The sequence below is a fragment of the Lactuca saligna genome, chromosome 5 (assembly GCF_052625555.1).
Source record: "Lactuca saligna cultivar CGN05327 chromosome 5, ASM5262555v1, whole genome shotgun sequence".
NCBI lineage: Eukaryota > Viridiplantae > Streptophyta > Magnoliopsida > Asterales > Asteraceae > Lactuca > Lactuca saligna.
The window spans coordinates 272,206,174-272,226,232 of record NC_136421.1 but is presented as its reverse complement, the minus strand read 5'-3'; the positions used below and the strand labels follow the sequence as shown (position 1 = coordinate 272,226,232).

The following is a 20,059-nucleotide window of genomic DNA, read 5'->3' as shown; positions in this document are numbered from 1 at the left end:
GGTGGTTGATTTCCTACAATTTGCCTAAAATTGATAGACATTATGCTACCAAACGCACGGTAGGGAACAATTTGGGATGAAGATTACCAAATCAAATCCCTTAACATCACCAACATATGGTGAAGGAATAACACAATATTTTGGATAAATAGAGGGGTAGCATGAGATACTCGTGGCTACTAGTCGGATTCGCCTTTGATGAAAAGGTTGGTTAGTTATTGAAACTATCATTCTCATTCAATCAATAGTTTTTTTGCCTTTTCAGCGGAACTTGTATCTCAATATACTTTTTATCTCAATATATTGATGTTGCCCGTTGGCATTGTTGATAATAATAGTTCAAGTTTCATTAATATTTAGTTAGGAAAGTCATATGTTGGTAATGTTGTCATGATGTAGTTTTTACATTTGGTGATTCTCTGTTCCTATATAAAATGTTTCGTTAAATATGACTTTATTGTGTACTGTGTTTATTTTTCTTACATGACAATTTACTTGGAACGTGTAATTTTATAGTTCAAATTCAATTAGAATTTTAGTTGAAGGAGGTTATTATAGAAGTCCATGTTTGGTTTTTAAGTACATGGTATGAATTATGATCATTTTTTTTGGGTTTATTAGCACTTTTTGCGTGCCATTAAATAACATATTTTTGTAGTGAAATAATTTAGACACTTTATTTCTCTTTCTTTATGTTTATTATCTCTTTATTTTTTATGTCTATAGAGATGGACAAAGCGTAGTGAACTATAAAATAGATATATGGTACAAAAGTATAATAGATATATGGTGGTTGAATGTATAATATATATAGTACAAAAGTAGATGACAATTTTACTTTATTAATGATAACTTTTATATTTTATTTATTTATATGTTTTAGTAGTATGTAAAATAAATATGTAAACACTTAAATCCTATATTGTTACTATAATATAATGCAACTGAAATCCTATATTGTTACTATAATATAATACAACTGATATCAATTATGATATGTATTTAGGAATCAGATACTAATACAACTGATATCAATTATGATATGTATTTAGGAATCAATTCTACTCAAAATCCTCAAAACCCAACGTCTAGTGTTCTTGTTATGGAGTGCCCAATGTCTAGTATTCATGTTGTGGAGTACACATCTAGTTTTCGTGTTGTAGAGTACCTTATTCCTGTTGTAGGGAACCTGTCCAAAATTCATCAACTTGAAGTGAATAAAATTGATCTTAGTATAGTCGAACGAGATTCCGGTTTGCGTATGCAGATTTACGATTATCCAATTAATCAACGAGATAGTATTCGTCTAGCTTACATAAATCTTGGCCCCTTTCAACAAAAACTTCAAGCATATCCAAAATCTGGACCAGAAACCCATAAACGTAGCTTTCAAGTTTCTTGGTTTAGTTTATTTTCCTAGCTTGAATACTCAAACAGTCGAGATGTTGCGTTTTGTTTCCCATGTTTTCTATTTTACAAACCTTCTGGAATGAGACAATACGGGAAGGAGCATTTACTATACATGGTTTTCAAAATTGGAAGAAAGTAGGTGGGAAAAAATGTGTTTTTTTGAATCATATGGGGACTGAGTGTACATTGCACAAAAAGCATATGATAATTTATTAAATCAAGAACGAGATATATGAAATATTTCTGAGAAATATACAGAAGAAGATCGTAAGAATAATAGACTAAGATTGATGGCTACTATATTTTCAGTCTGATGATGTGCCTTTTAAGCAGTTGCATTTAGAGGTCATGATGAAAGGTCAGATTCAATCAACAAAGGAAGTTTTCATGAAATCTTAAAGGCAATTGGTTTTTTTAGCACCGAGATGATATAATTGTTTCATACTACTCCTAAACATGCATCATATAAATCACCGTCAATTCAAAAATAGATTTTAAACCTTATCTCAACAAGGGTGAGACAGATGATTTGTGAGGAGATTGGTGGTGGGAAATTTTGTTTATGTCACACCCTCAAACCGGAACGGCGGAAACGTTCGAGGGCGGAGGACGTCATGTACAGTATCACAACAATTGTATAGTAGGAATCAAAGCAAAGACAACCATTACATTGATAAAGTAAAGTATTTACATATGTACGATACATAGTTTGTATGACATCAAAATGTATAACAAAAGTATAAAAGACGCGAATCTAAAAGTTCCATCTTCTCAAAACCTGTGGGTGTACCTGTCTACCGATTCCCTAAGAATACAAGTGGTTTTGAAAGTGTGTCAAAATTTAAGTTGGTGAGTTCATAAGTATGTTTTAGTGATGGACAGTTTGTCTCTGTACTTTGAAAATGAAAGTATGTTTTTCTAGAAAATCCATTATTTTCTATAGTGTATGTTGATGGGTTTTGGTCATAAGACATCCTATGTGCTCATACAAACCCTAATGCTTGGATCTAGGTTTCTCTATTGTACATGCTTTGAATCCAAGACTATAAACCCTAATTCTAGCATACATATAATCATATTAACATGAGAATAAGTTTATAGTGTTACCTTGATTGTTATGTAGCAATAACAATCCCAATTTCTCCTTGGATTGACTTTGGAAGGCTTAGAGTCACAAGTGTCACTCCTCTAATGGTTCACAAACAACATAAGCAAGAGGATGAAGAGGAGAGAGGATGGAGGCTGCCAAAAACGTGTGTAAACCCTTACAAGAACATTAGCCACGTTTTTGAGCCTTAAGGGGTCTTTATATAGTTGGGCTATTAGGGTTATCTAACAAGGAAACCCTAATTTGGATGCTTAATGTGACATCCCCAAAATCACAGCCAGAAAAGACCGGTTTGTTTATGCTTTGTTTAAAAATCAGAGTAACATTTTAAATAAAAGTGTTGTGGAATTTGTCCCAAAACAATAATATGATAAAGATTTATCAAAAGCATTTCCATAGAAATGTATTTCATTAAAAGACTCGGGATGTCATGTTTGTACAGATCAAAAGCATAAACAGTACAATACAAGCCTTACTACATTATTTCATATCTACAGGCCTATATCCGTAATCCCTCGTCCAAACATCATATATATGCTCAAGCGCCACTACCTGTAATACATAAAACTGAGTGGGTCAGGCTTGGGAGCCTGGTGAGCACATAGGGTTTTCAACCCACAATAAATAGTTTATTAATTTCATCAATCAACAATAACCCGATTACCCGTTCCCGTTATCCTCACTTTACGTCCCTAAACACCTATCATAAGGGACCTAGCCTAAGGATCATCATCGGGACGGACACTACTACTAAGGGGATTCCTCAGCAATAAATGTCCTAATAGGCAACCATGTGGGGGATGGAGTACATCTGGTGAGCACACAGTTCAAATAAACACACAGTTCAAATAAACACCTACAGGTTGCGAGCCTGCTAGTGTTCCACTGGACTGTCTAGAATAGTCCGTGGTCGTCATCTATACTCCGCTAGATGACTGGATCATCAATAACATCTATAACAAGGCCTCTCATTATTTTATTTTGTCACACAGCAACTATTACATCTACCCATGTTTTACCCAACACATTTTGTAGATATAAAATACATATACAGTTTAAATCTTTGAAAACATGTATAAAACGTTCATCCAGCATAGATAGCAAGTATTCAGATAATATTCACACATAGCACGTAATTTATATTAAATACTTCATATCTATGTGTAAGCTGAAAGTAACTATGCACTCACCTGAAAAGGTGGTGATTCCGAACTCAGTCAGCGCTTCGCTTCTTAAATAGAATTTTCTTCGACGAAACCTAGTATTATTACCACTAGAGTTTAGTCTATTATTCGCCGAGACTAATTAATAGTCTAGCTATTATTATTATTATATAAGCGTTAAAAAAATACTTATATAACCCATAATAATAGCCCAAGTATTTATTATAAGTTCATAATAACAATACTAATTTTAAATATAAGCTATATTAAAATAAGGTAAGCATATCTTACTTACAATGGGGTTTTAGCTAGGAGTCGGGCTCTGCAGGGGCAGAACTTCGTCGCTGAATCTTTCTAAGAAAGATTCGTGCAGCGCTTCAGCGCTCACCTTACTATACTAAACTACAGAAAGAGAAGTCGAATCACGAGGGACCGAAATGCTCGGGGGATAAGGAGAGAAAGACTCTTGAATCAAGAGAATGGTGCAAGAAATATGAGAGCCCAAGGCTCTTATTTATACTAATTGAATTTTCAAAAACTACCCTCCATAATTACTTAATGACCTTTTAGTTATATAAACAACTAAACACCCCTTTATAATACTATTTTAAATGGATTTAATGATATTTGTACTAAACTAATATCGAAAGAACTCAATATTAGTCTTATAATGACCGCATCGTCGATACCTTTCTAATGATATATACATATGTATATATATGTGTACGTATACATGATTTATACTTTATTTTAATACGTAAATATGTCATTATAATTTGTAACTCGTTCATACGAACTCCGTTTTTGACGTTATTTATATCCACGCGTAGGTAAAATCAAGATCTACAAATTTCGTTTAGACTCTGTCGGCTAATTCTCGACCGATCTCAAATTTAACAGTAGGAGGAGTTTAGACTGTTAAATGACCGCGAAGAGTTCATAACTCCTTCATACGGACTCCGTTTTCGTCTGTCTTTTTACCTTTGAGTTCCTATTAATGAGATCTTCAACTCCCATTTAGGTCATGTAAGCCAAAAACCGCTCGAACTAAAATTCGAGTTTCAGGCCGTGTACTGCTAAGCCGAATCTTAGAAAAATCATAACTTTTTCATACGAAGTCAGATTTGGGCGTTCTTTTTATCGATGTTCTTAGTTTAACATATTCTACGACTTTTGTTTAGATTGCTAAGGCTAAAAAGTCTTCTATCGTAAATTCACTATTTACGTCTCCCGGTGCCGTGCCGGTTTTGCCGTAAAACTTCGGCGGGTCATAACTTCTTCGTTATAGCTCGAATTTCGGCGTTCTTTATATGTACGGAAACCTTGTGACATATTCTAAAACTTGCTTAAAACTATTCATTCTAAATAATCTTTTGTCGAAAAGTCATTTTTTTGACCCCTATTGCCTCTAAATTGACTAGCCCGGATCTGCGGGTGTTACACTTAAGCCCTAAGCAACCCATAGACTCCTTTAATTAAGCCCATGGACGATTTCCTTATGGGTTTCCCATTAGAATTCGTCCATCCCTTAATACAAGGCAATCCATGGCCCAAATTGCAATTATCTTATAATTACAATTCCAGTCCCTTAAGTTTAATTAATCTCTTTTAGTCACAAAACTAATTACCAATTAATTATTGACTAATATTAATTAAACAATATGATTTCTCCTTTAATATATTATTCCCATAATATATTAATAAATCATATTTAATCCTTACTCTCCATAAATCATCCTATCAAGTTGCTTTGGTGAAGGCAACCCAAAAGGACCATGCACCATCGGGTCAAGTACATACCAAAATAGTTATGGACTTAGACACTAATCCAACAGTCTCCCACTTAGATAAGTCTAAAAACTATTCTGCGTATGACTTCAGATCCCGATCTGCAATCGTAGCTTTCCAAAGCCGCTGTCAACTCTGATCATATCAGATACGCGTGTCCTTAGATAAGGGATCATATATTCCTCCATTCTAGATATCGTATGAGATATGATTTCAAATCATTCTCTTTGTACTATATCTCGATTTCCGATTTATGACGACAGACTAATTGAACAAATCAAATTAGCCCTAGCCCGGCCGACCATTTACGTATGTCATCACTAAACCATCGAGGGGCCCAAAGATATCGCTTTTATCCTACTTTGGATAAAAGGAACGGATAAACTTTGATACAATGCTCGCTTGCACTCACTCACCGAATTACACACAACAATATGTTTTATAACACCAATTACTGGTGCGTTTACATATTATCAATGTGCAACCGATTCGCAAGATACAACTCACACATCTCGGTTTCAAGAATATAAGATGTTATCGTCTCACTAATCACTCGTAATACAATTCACGGAGTGATCCAAGTGAGCGTGGGTTTAATCCAATGCTCAAATCATATTCATAAGCACTCATGAACGTTGCAGCAAACATTTGCTTATGTCTAATACTCTTCTAGATAATCCACACACCAATTCACGACAGTCTTCATTCATATCTACTTCCAACATATGAACGACTGTGGCCCGTTTGAATAATTCGATTATTCTTAATAAACTCAATTATTCTGGAAGTCAAAACATGCAAGGTGAAACACAAGAATAATACTAATCCCATATGGCCTCAAACCTTTGAGTATAAACAAAACACGTTTTATTTATCACCATATCGATTACTCATTATTTGTCGTTTCGGGTAATCAACTTCTTACTTGAATTATTACACTTATCCCATGCTCCTAGCATGCACACAATGTTTACCTATGGTTCTTACTTTTGTGAAATAGACAAATTGAACATATTTCCAATCATTCTCATTTTACAACTCCAAATCCATTTTCTTAAGTGTAAGAATATCAAATTCTTGTTACTTATAGAATATACTAGATTCTAACACTTTATGCAACGATCCTTTTGTAATGTCACTGCACTAAAGTCTCAAAGACTATTGCCAATGTTATTACAAAGTTCTCTATCGGAGATTGTTACAAGACAATTCCTTAGATATGATGTCTCTCACTCAAAGTACATTCCTTTGAACATCCTTTTGCATAAAAGTTTCTAATCTAGACATAGATTTTCAATATTTACTTCCTAATATGGACACGCTTCCATATTTTCCATATGACAACTCATTTCTTAATAGAATCTTATCTATTCGTAATGATGTCGATATTGTCCATCCAATATGGAAATATTTCCATAATTTCCAATACTATACTTCCTACTACTCACAAGCGACCAATCCTCGTCGAACTTTGGATTGTCCTTTGATAGTTGTTTAATTATTTTAGTCAAAACCAATTCTAGTCCCTTTTCCCTCTAAATGCACTAGACATTTGGAAAATTTTAGAATGGTCAAACATTAAAGCATTTGCAATCGATCCTATACCCATCGCGTATGGGACACGATGCACAATGTTTTATTTGCTATGTTCTCAAAATTCGAATTGTGAAGAGGAATGCCGTAATCATAATCGAAATTTTAAGAACACACTATGTACCTTTGACTAAATTTATTAACATTCCACAACCTAATCCTTTAGATTTGAAATGAAGCATAATATTCTCTCCCTTAATTATAGCAAAACAACTTTATAACCCTTACTACTTTGCAAGGTTTAACTCTTGTTTTCTATAATTAATATTGCTAACTTTGCAATACGTGTCTTAATAATCATACAATCATAGCATTTATGCTCCCACTATCATGATGATTATTATAAAACATAACACTTATGCTCCCACTAGCTCCGTCATGTATTCATAAACATCTTAATTTTCAGAAAACAATACTTATTGAATTTCTTAAGTTCATGTTTCTCATACTTAGTGCTTTGATAATCTTTTATCAAGGCTTCTTGAACTTATACACTTTTGCCTTAGATAGTTCATATGTGTGTCTTAACAATTAAGACTAATTACCAAACCTCACAATTCAAATTATGGAAAGGGATGCCGTAACCATGATCGAATTCGAGAATGCAATTTTACAATCACTATCTTTTAAAATATTTCTTAGTGAAAGCATTTTTCTCACAATCATTTTCATGAAGGAGGAAATCTTATGACACTTAGATTTATACGGTGTATGTGTTCCTATCCGTGTGAATTTGTTACAACCAAAGTTTACGATAAATTCAAACTCATATGGATCGAACTTCCTTAATCTTGATTTCTTGCCTTATGGTAGCACAGCTGCCCACCACGTCTTCCAAGTAGTTAAGCAGCTCACCTTTTCCTATCAATGTACTTTCCATTGATCAAGGTCCTTGCCTTTTATGCATTCAAATGAGAACTCATAGGACTCACATGCATAATTAACTCGATTGGATTGGCACAGAAACAAAATAATGTCTTCACGATAAGTTGTAAACCTCAACTCGTGTGCTAGTGATGATCGATAAGGCTTATTTGATTTGTTCTTGAAACTTTTCAAGACTATTAAGACTCCCACTGACTCCTTGACATATACGATTCTCTTATCAAAACATTTTTTGATAAACAAATATTCAAGAGTTAGTGTAGCTTTTATCAAAACACTTCATAAATTGGTCCAAGTTGGTCTTTGTCTTATTCAAGACATCACAACTTTCCACATTTGATGAATGTTATAAACCTTTAATACTTTTCACTCATTGTCACAATCTTAACTTTAAGACTTGTTATTGGAACGAAGTATGATAGACTTCTTGATTTAACCATTTCTTCAATCCTTGATTCCTCTTCTTAAACATACAATTGTACTAAGACTCACTTAGAGGATCAATTGAGATATGGTTCTTAATCATTAAGACCTATCATAAAGCATAAAAGTTACTCTCCCTTCTTCTTAGAGTGGAGAAACTCTTATCTTTCTGCCTACTTGATTCTTCTTATTCGTTTTGCTATTGATCTAAACCCTTTAATCAATTCAAAATTACACTTAATCTTGTAAGTGTAATCATGTTTACTAAGCCTATAGTAAATCATGACGAATATCTTTGTTACTCTTATGGTGAACTTGATCAACACACAATTTTGTGTACTCGATCTCCTAGTCCTTCACTTGACACTTTGTCAATGAATTTGTCTAATTTCCAAATACGAAATTTCTCATTCATTGTGCATCCACGTTGCATGATTCCAAGTTTCTGTCCAATTGAAACTTGGGCGATGAGAAACTCTCCCTATTTGGTAAATTCTTGACATTTCCATAAATAACATAACTAAGAATCATATCCATTCGTTGTAGAAATATTCAAACATCAATTTTCATAACGATTTCATTGCAAGGAAATAAACAAATAAATAAGTGAGTCAAAATTTATTTTATTTATAAAAGCAGCGGAAAAACATTTGTCCTTGCAATGCAAAATCCATTGAAAACTATGTAAAAGAAAATTTCTAACAACTCTATCATAACTATCTAAACTCAAAATCCAATCTTCAAGTCCATGCGATCGAGATCCATCACTTGTGATTAGATTCATCTTGCTCTCTTATCAAGCTTCCCTTCTTTTTCACCGATCCTTCAAAATATTCAAATGCAATCTTATCACATCATGTATTAAGAATCAATGAATAGGAACTTAATGGAGTTAGATAGTGGATTCTTACCTAAAGCGTAGTCATACTTTTGACTCTCCCATCTCTTAGATCTCTTAGGTAAATAGGGCAACTTCATCTCCAATGCCCCTTCTCTTGGCAATAAAAGCAAATTGACTCTTTTGGAACAACACATGGAACTACTTCAGACATCGCCTTTCTCTTATGATCAAACTTTTCGATCATTGCATGTCTTTCATTGCCATTGTCTATATCCATAGAGGTCTTGAAGGCAGATTCACCAATCAACTTTGCTTTTCTATTGCGTCAAACCATTGTTGATTTAGCAGCAACAAGCATATAGGTGAGATCTATAAGGGTCACGTCGTAGCTCATCATATAGTACTCTCTTACGAACTTACTATATGAGTTGGGAAGTGACTGAAGAACCCAATCAACAGCCATTTCCTCACAGACAACGGATCCCATCAATGTGTGACTTCATCCCTAAGACGTGTGCACACACGGACTTTCCCTTTTTACGTTTACTTGCCAAAAGGGCTTGAGTGATATTGAACCTTTCAATTTTACAATCTTGTGGGTTAGGGAGAATAATTGGAGGAGGAGGAGGAAGTGAAGCATGATTTCTTGTTCCTCGATCGAATCGTGGAATATCATCTTCATGTGGAATGCTTGTTCCACGGGACTTGAGAAGACCATAGTTGTCGAACTTTGACATCGGGAGAAAAAACGAATTCAAGTTAGTTGATTGATTGAGTCCTTGGTAAATCACCCAAATGAAATACTAAGGCTAGGACCCAACACAATATTCTACAACTCGGGAGAGGGATGCCGTAACCCAAATTGCAGAACATTTGAAGGTAAGTGAATGACGATTCACTAGTTTCCACCATGAAAAACGAAAAAGAAATTTAAGTTTTAAATCTATGAAAACTCCTAGATCCTTTGAGATTCATTGATCTTTCAATGGCATGTTTAAATCTCGATATGCCCCTCTTGTTTGTGACTGGGATGCCGAGGATCACAAAGCGGGTGTGAATAACCATGCAAACTACATGGTGCCCTCACATGTTACAATCACCTATTCAATGTGCCGGTAAACCACACATGCTCCACCGAACTATGACAAACATTGAGTCACCCTTTGCTACCTTTGCTTAGAACCATTTAGTGTGCCGGTAAACCACACACGCTCCACTAACGTCTTCGCAAGGGCACAAAGTGTAATTTCATGGAATTGCATCAATTCACTTTTGCCTAAGTAACTAAGATTGGGAATTTGAAAAACATTTAGTTACTTTGTATTTCATTATACTTATAATGGAAGGTTTCGTCCTATCCTACCCGTTCGGCTAACGACCCTCCACTAGTCAAGAGTGCGGTGGGTAAGAGTGGATACCCATTCAATCGCCATTTTATAGGCAATTTCCTTAAACACCCCTTATAGACCAGCTTCGTGAATGAGGCCTACTAACGGTAAGACTGACTTTTACTCATACATATATATAATGTTAGACTTTTAATGTTATATATAGTATAGGGTGCATTTTATACTTTTAAAATACTATATGGTTAACTTTAACAATTACACTTTTAATTCAATTAAATGGTTAACCTAAACTTTTATGGATTTATTAAACCTCTTTTAATTATACTCCTTAATTAATTAATAAAACCATAAGGGTGTGATTTGAACTTTTCAAAACATTACTAGAGTTTTAGAATTTAACATTTCTAATTAAACCTTTTAATCAACTTTTAAATTCCAAAACTTGAGGGCAAGTTTTGAAACATTTCAAAACATTAGGGTTTTAACTATTTAAATTTCAAAACAACAAAACTTTTGGGGTTCAAATTTAAACTATAAAACCTAAAGGGATAAATTGAAACTATTTCACAAGATAATTCAAATCTAAATTACAAATAATCAAACTTTATCTAATAAAACAAGTGATTATCTAAATTTTGACAATTATCTTCTATTTAGGTAAGGATAATCACATAATAATGAAAAAATTCGGATTTTATCACAAAAACGAGTTTATGGTAATTATCCAAAACCAAAACAGGAAGAAAATCGCGAAAACGAGCTGTCAGACACTTTGACTCGTCGAGTCGGGCTTGGACTCGTCGAGATCAGCTGACTCGGCGAGTTCACCAAGTGACTCGGCGAGTCAAACCTTCAAAACTAAAAAAAAAACGATTTTCAGTGCTTATTACGATCAAATATGCATCAATACAATAGAAACCAATCAAGGCTCTGATACCACTGATGGGTTTTGGTCATAAGACATCCTATGTGCTCATACAAACTCTAATGCTTGGATCTAGGTTTCTCTATTGTACATGCTTTGAATCCAAGACTATAAACCCTAATTCTAGCATACATATAATCATATTAACATGAGAATAAGTTTATAGTGTTACCTTGATTGTTATGTAGCAATAGCAATCCTAATTTCTCCTTGAATTGACTTTGGAAGGCTTAGAGTCACAAGTGTCACTCCTCTAATGGTTCACAAACACCATAAGCAAGAGGATGAAGAGGAGAGAGGATGGAGGCTGCCAAAAACGTGTGTAAACCCTTACAAGAACATTAGCCACGTTTTTGAGCCTTAAGGGGTCTTTATATAGTTGGGCTATTAGGGTTATCTAACAAGGAAACCCTAATTTGGATGCTTAAGCCCTAAGCAACCCATAGACTCCTTTAATTAAGCCCATGGACGATTTCCTTATGGGTTTCCCATTAGAATTCATCCATCCCTTAATACAAGGCAATCCATGGCCCAAATTGCAATTATCTTATAATTACAATTCCAGTCCCTTAAGTTTAATTAATCTCTTTTAGTCACAAAACTAATTACCAATTAATTATTGACTAATATTAATTAAACAATATGATTTCTCCTTTAATATATTATTCCCATAATATATTAATAAATCACATTTAATCCTTACTCTCCATAAATCATCCTATCAAGTTGCTTTGGTGAAGGCAACCCAAAAGGACCATGCACCATCGGGTCAAGTACATACCAAAATAGTTATGGACTTAGACACTAATCCAACATATGTAATGTAGCCTTAGGCCTTAAGACCAAAATGTATGTTGTTACTGTATTTTGTAGTAGTGTATGTAGTAATAAAACCTTATAAGGTATGCTTTCCATAAACTGTATGTAGTACTAGTGTACTCTATACTAGGAATATATTGTATCGTAGTAGTGTTTGTTATGAAACCTTTGTATGAAAAACTTAGATACCACCAGCTGTAATGTATAGTAGTGTACTGTTTGAAAACCTTTGTATGAATCCCTGGATACCACCAATAGTAATGTAATTGTATAGTATAGTAATGTACTATTTGAAAACCCTTTGTATGTATGCATGGATACCACCAGTCATAATGTATATTAGTGTATTGTTTGAAAACCTTTGTATGAATCCCTGGATACCACAATAGTAATGTATAGTAGTGTACTGTAGTTTATTAATTAAATAAAACCATTGAAGTAGTGTTAATCCCATAAACAAATATTTTAGTTAATATTGTTGTGAGTTTCATATAACCATGCTAAACTGACTAGTGGCCTCTACGACGTTCTTCATGCGTCGAAATGTTATGATGTTTGTCACCCCATGCCTGCCGGCCTAACTGTAGCTAACAGTTTAGGTGCGAGATTGTCAATCTCGTATAGATCTACACACAAAGTCATGCTCTCCTTCTAGAAGACTCTGGTTATATTGTATATGACTTAGACCCATACCCCGAGGGGTACGATTGAAGTAGAGTCTCACAACCATGTATTTACTAGTTTACGTGTAGTATAATAGTGTTATTTTGTACTTGAAATTGTATGTATTACCTTGTAATATTGTACTTTGTAATGTAAAATAATTATACTTAAATTATTATTTACTAGTGTATCCTTGAATCAATGTAAAATAAAGTAGTGTTTCCTAAACTATACCTATTATAGTTTGAATATATGTTCTTGTATGGGTTCTTGTACTTAGTAAATTAGTGTAGTAGTTCACAAACTATACCAATTATAGTTTAGATGTAATGTTATGTAATGCACTGAAAACCATTGCAATTTAATTTTATGTAAGAAGTATTGGAAAGTACCCTTTTGCTCGACATGTTACAAAGGGTCAAAATTATATTGTAACGCCCGCAGATCCGAGCTAGACAATTTAGAGTAAATAAGTGTCGAAAACGACTTTTCGAAAAATGACTATTTAGAATAAATAATCTTAACCAAGTTGTAGAATATATCTCAAGGGTTCCTTACATATAAAGAATGCCGAAATCCGAGTTATAACAAAGAAATTATGACCCGTTGAAGTTTTACGGCTAAACTGGCACGACACTGCGTAACGTAAAAATGAATTTTTGATAAAATATTTTTAAAATAACGTTCAAATTTGACTTCGTATAAGGAAGTTACGATTTTACCAAGATTTAGCATAACAATGCACACCCGAAAATTCGAATTTTAGATCGGTCGATTTTTAGCCAAAATAATCTAAACAAGAAATGAACATATTCTTAATAGGAGTTAAACGATAAAAAGATACTCGGAAATGGAGCTAGTATGCAAAAGATATGGACGAAGCTTAGTCTCTAATCTTCGAGCGCGGCGAATTCGATGCAAATTTGTAAATCTGAGATAGGATAAGAATTAGGCGACGAGGTCTAAATAAAAGTTATAGTACTCGCAAATCCCAATGTGTGGATATAAAGAACATCGAGAATATAGCTCTTATGAGAAAGATATGGACGAAACTTAGTCTATACTCTTCAAGCGCGGCGAATTCGATACAGTTTTGTAAATTTAAGCTACAATGAGAATTAGCTGACAGGGTCTAAATGAAAGCTGTAGTAATTGTAAATACCAACGCGTGGATATAAAGAATGTAGAAAACTGAGCTCGTGCGAGGAAGATACGTATGAAACTTAGAGACTACTTTACGATAAAACCCCTATAAATAAAGGATGAATCCTTCATATTTCTCACACCTTTCACCCTCTATTTCTCTCTCTAACTTCTCTCTAACCTCCTTAAACCCCTCCCAAGTATATGGAACCTCCCTAGCACGAGAAGGAAGCCCCGGAGCGGCCGACGACTCTGAGAAGAAAAACTTTCGGCTTGGAAACGTTGCTCTAACGAAGCCCGATTTTTAATAAAAACCCGTTGTAAGTGAGCTACGCCTAATCTATATTTAATATATATTTTATTTAAATATAGTAATGTTATTAAGACCTTATAATAAGTATTTAGACTATTATTATGAGTTATATAAGTGTCGTTATGATGTCTTTTTAACAACTTGCGGTACGGAGAATTTGGTTTGGAGAGCCGCTTAGGTTGCTGGATTCAGAAGTGTTGTATGCCAAAATGATCATGCCCTCCGGTGTTCCATGTCTGGCCCTGTCTATACATAGTGGGTGAAGAGTTTTGTTTAACGCTTATATAATAGTAATAATAGTTAGATTATTAATTAGTCTCGGCGAATACTAGACTAAACTATATTGGTAATGATACTAGGTTCTATCAAAGGAGTTGTTTAAAGTAAATGAAGTGTTGTCCGAGTACCGAGTCACCACCTTATCAGATGAGTGCATAGTCACTTTCATCTTACACATAGATATGAAACATTTTATATAAATTACGTGTTATGTATGCATATTATCTGAATACTTTTTTTTTATGTTGGATGAGTGATTTTATACAAGTGTTGTATGATTTAAACTATATATGTATTTATATCTACGTAATATGTTGGGTAAAACATGGGTAGATGAAATATGAGTTGAATGATGAGTTGAGCGGTGATATAGACCATGAGGTAAGAGTGAGAAGTGGACGATGTGAGAAGTCTTGTTCCCAAATGTTGGACCCGTTATTTAGCAAAGTATGGATGACAACCACGAACTATTCTAGACAATCCAGTGGAACACTAGCAGGCTCACTACTTGTAGGTGTAGTGAACGACGTGTTCACCGGTGTACTCTAAAAACCCATCGACATGTATTGCGAGTGGAATCTCGAAAACGATGCTTTCAATAAACGAGATAAACTCGGGCGACAATGCAGACTTAGTGCCCTAATCCTGGAGACTATGCAAACTTAATGCCTAAACCCTGGTGACTATGCAAACTTTGTACCTAAACCCTGGCGACTATGTGGACTTAGTGTCTGTTGTATAAACCTGACGACTATGCAAACTTAGTGCCTAAACCCGGTGACAATGGACTTCGTACAAATTCCTTAGGATAATCCTTATGAATAAATAAACGAGGAATAGTTGATTCTTAGGGTAGATCATTAAGAGTAAAGAATATAATGGGGATGTGTAATTGGGTTAATTAATTGTTTGAAGATTAAACATGATAATTATATTATTGTGGGTTGAAAACCCTATGTACTCACCATGTTTCCTAACCTGACCCACTCAGTTAATTTATATCACATGTGTTGATATGAAGTCACATTACACTGAGGGATTAAGGAGATATAAATCACTAGTGATAATGAATTTAAGTTATGTTTATGTTTATGTTTTTGTATTGACGATGACATCCAAAATGTTTTAAAATGAATAAAAATACTTTTCTTCGGAAATGCTTTGAGTTGGACAGTGTATACTGAAAAGATGATCCTCGGGCTAGCGTACGTGGGAAGAACGGTATCCTAGTGTAGTGACCAACTAAGAAATGCACAAGCCGAGAAAATTGCATATTTGATTTCTATCGATGAGTTAGAGATAGGTACAACTCTCAACCAAATTGGTACATTACAACGAGATGGAGATACTGGATGGATTTCTCACATAAAATTAGCTTCGAGCTTAATCAAGATGTTTAGTCCTACTTGCGAGGTTTTACTTAAAATTATTGAGGAAGACACTGGTTCAATCAAAGGGGATGCAAATTAAGTATTTGAGACTATTACTACATTTGACTTCATTTTTTTTCTGCATCCCGAGTAAAAAATAATGCAAATCACTCATTTACTTTGTCAAGCTTTACAAAGAAAATCTCAAAGATAGTTGTAATGCATTGAATCTAGTTGCACCCACCAAATAAATGTTCCAAAAGATGATAAGTGGAATGGTTTGCTCTCTCTCTCTCTCTCTCTCTCTCTCTCTCTCTCTCTTGTATAGTCATTTTGTCAGGATCGCAAGATTGATATCCCTAAATTTTTCTTCTACCTACGTTAGCAGAAGGGCTCGAGCTCGTAAGGAGCTTAGTGGTTATACACTTGAACATCATTACCGAGTGGATATTTTTTATGAATCCATTAATTGTTAATTAATGGAATTAAATCACCGGTTTAATGACATACCAATGGAGTTGCTTCAACATCAAACCCTAATCGTGCTACTCGAAGTGGTGATGTATGTCAACTAGTAGAGAATTTTTATCTTGAAGATTTCAGTGAATAAGAGAAATTAATTTTGAAGATGCAACTTCAACATTATGAAATTGATGTTGTTAAACACACAAATTATAAACAATTGACATCTATTTCTGAATTATATCAATGCTTGATAAAGACCGGAAGAGTAGCTAATTTTCATATTATTTATCGAGTAGGTAGTCTCATACATACTCGTTCGGTTTCCACCGCTACAACAAAACGGTCATTTTCAACGATGAACCTTATTTGAAACATCAAAAAATATGATCCCAAAAATTTCATTTTTAAAATAGATAAAATGGTGTTTTCAAATATCTTTCATACATATTAGCAAAACCAATTTATCAAATGATAAAAATCAGAGTAAATATCGTATGCGGAATCCCAATAGTTCATATTCAATTAGAATTTTAGTTGAAGGTGGTTATTATTATAGAAGCCGATGTTTGTTTGTTTTTTTTTTTTTTTTTTACGACCAAACGAATTCTAATATATAGATTTTTATAATTGTGTTTTGTTAAGGAAGGAGTTATAGTGTCTTTATGTTTTGTACATATTCCAAATACAATATTGAGGATGATGTTATAATAAATAATAATCCCAATCTTGTATTTGGGAGCAAAAGTGAAAACTTGTAGTTGCAGTGTTAGTGCTTTGTACGGATAAAATAATGGTTGGTTTGTCATGAAAAGCTAAAGGATTGGGTTTAAAAGATGAAACAGCGGACAAGGATTAAATGTGATACAAAGCTAAAGTGGAAGGGCTTGGAGCTAAATTGCAACTGCTATATAATGAAGAGTTATTACATGGTTTGCTGATTTTTACTTCTTCGTTTGGTCTAAATATTTCTAAGAGAAACCGATCGTCTCCTTCATTCAGATTAGTTGTTTTCTAATTTTGTTCATCAATCAGTTTTTGTTTCTTTAAATTTTATACGTGATGTGTAGCTAGTAAAGATAGCTTGAATATGTGAGAGTGAGAGTTAGTTTTTTTTTTAGTGATCTGTATAGTGTTAGAGTGAGGTTTTATTTTGTAAAAGTATGAACAGGTTCTTACATTAATAAATAAACTGCTCTTGATAATCCTATGGTGTTTTAGAACAATGGAGAGGTAGGAATCACACGTTATGTGTTGGTTAAGCCTCTTTCTTTTTCTTCTTTTCGAAACTGTCTTTGATCAGTTTAAATCATATACGAAATAGTAAACCTCCAGCATGGTCTCTCTCTCCCACCCACCCATTATGGATATGATAGTGTGAAAATTGGATATGTTGGTTCTCTGAATTTGTTCTACAGAAGAAAAATAAGAAAAGTAATGCTATGATGGATAAACACATATACGCAGTCAAACTTTTATTTGAATACAGAAAGTAAAGAAGTAAAAGAATGATGAAGTTGTTTTTGGTGGTGTTAACTGTTAAATGCGTTTGCACTTTGCATCCCACATCGGATGGGTGAAGGAAGCAGCCAAGAGAAAGCTGTGTATAAAAGGAGATGCCAGGGACTAAAATAAGCATACCTTTCTCGGCCTTTTGGCTAAGATCAAGTGTAGTATCTGTTCTTATCAGTTTAATATCTAATATGTGGGCCATCGGCCTACTCGATATTAATCTTATTTTTTATGGGGGAAGGCCCATTACAGTAGCTTGCTGCTGGGGTTCTTCATGAGTCGCCTTGGTCTTACACTACTGCCAAGGCCTGGCTCACCCCTCCAATACTAAGTTTAATAAAGTTTTAATTGTCAATGAAGGATTACAACTAAGTGTGTCCATCTGATACTCAGTTTAATGATTTCTCCTTACTCAAAAAATGGTGGTAGATGTTCAGTTATTTCTTTTTATTTATTGACACTGATGTTTAAAAGGTAAAAAATTGTAATACGACACCCGTGTCACCGTTATGGGACTAACGATCCAAAACTTCTAATCTGTTAAGCCATGCTAACAGATACAACTCTCAGACTTGGAACGACAAAGTCAAAATACCCACCAACAAGAACCAATGAACTTGGGCCAAATCACAAAATCCAACTCCCACTTGGGTTACAGGTAAGCATTACCAAGCTCATTGACAAAGAGTCTACATGATAGATTTATAAAGTCTTCGTGACATCGTTCACTCACCATTTTTGTTAATTAACAATTCCACCAACATTTTTAACTCAATATTTGAGTTTAGGAAAATAAAGACCAATAAATTCAGGCCGGAAAACTTCCAAATCTCACCGGAAAAACATCGCCTGCCTCCCAACAGTATCTCCCCGCGTGTCTATCGTTTCTCCGCCTTGCTTTATTTTCTCCAATGTGACTTCGCCTGCTGCCAATGACCATTCTTCCTCTCCGATCTCCTCTCCACAAAAGTCATAAGAGTATTTTTCATCTTCCTCTCTCTAAACACTACAAAATATATCATTTAGTGGCATGCATTTTTTATGAAATACATTTAATGTGTCCCTATATCATGTTTTTAGTGACATATTCTATGTGTCAGTATAAAAATTAATGGATTTAGTGGCACTTCATTTTATGTTGTAATATTCATAATTATTAGTGGCATAATGTTTTAATATGTCACTAAAAGTTTATTTTAATACCCTCTACTACAAAAATTATTGAATTTAGTGGGAAATAAACAATTTTATCTTTTCACATATTTTGCAATTTGCCCCTACCACTATTAAAACCCCTTACAAGCAATGATTTTGACAATGAGTAAAATCAACTCTTCAACTCACACCATCACTGTTGCTCCACTGTAATGTCTGTAGATTCAGGCTAGTTAATTTAGAGATGATAAGTATTAAAAATGATTTTTTGATGGAAGATTATTTAGAATGAATAATCTTAACTAAGTTGTAGTGGTCGTGACAAGGATTTCGGATATATAAAGAACGCCGAAATCCGAGTTATAACGAAGAAGTTATGATCTGTTGAATTTTCGCGACAGAACTGGCACGGTGTTCTGTAACGTAAATAGTGAATTTATGATAAAGTGTTGTTTAGCCTTATCAAACAAAAGTCGTAGTATTCGTTAAACCAAGAGCGTGCATAAAAAGAATGTCTAAATCTGATTTCGTATAAGGAAGTTATGAATTTTCTAATATTTGGCATAACATTATGCACCTCGAAACTCAAATTTTAGATCTAGTGATTTTTAACTGAAACAACCTAAACGAGAATCGAAGATCTTGTTGATATTAGTTCAACGGTAAAAAGACTAATGAAAAACGACGTCAGATGAAGAAGTTATGAATTTTTAACGGACTCTTCATGTCTCGGTCTGTTAAAAATATAACTTTAGAAATAAATTCAAAATTAGCCGACGGAGTCTAAATAAGAGTACGATCATACCTACGTGTGGATATAAAGAACGTAAAAAACAGAGTTCGTATGCGAAAGTTATG

The 20,059-nt window shown here is 34.0% G+C and overlaps 1 long non-coding RNA gene and 1 other non-coding gene across 2 annotated transcripts; one reads left to right on the top strand and one right to left on the bottom strand.

Annotated features, from left to right (window-relative positions):
• Positions 1-1,815: 1,815 nt before the first annotated feature.
• Positions 1,816-4,151, bottom strand: LOC144998216 (uncharacterized). The gene is made up of 3 exons (XR_013660197.1): positions 3,977-4,151; positions 3,709-3,776; positions 1,816-3,070 (listed from the first exon to the last, which is right to left on the bottom strand). It is a non-coding gene; the product is annotated as an uncharacterized LOC144998216 (long non-coding RNA).
• Positions 4,152-18,171: 14,020 nt separating this feature from the next.
• On the top strand, positions 18,172-18,368 carry LOC144999403 (U2 spliceosomal RNA). The gene has a single exon (XR_013660875.1). It is a non-coding gene; the product is annotated as a U2 spliceosomal RNA (small nuclear RNA).
• The last annotated feature ends 1,691 nt before the right edge of the window (positions 18,369-20,059 follow it).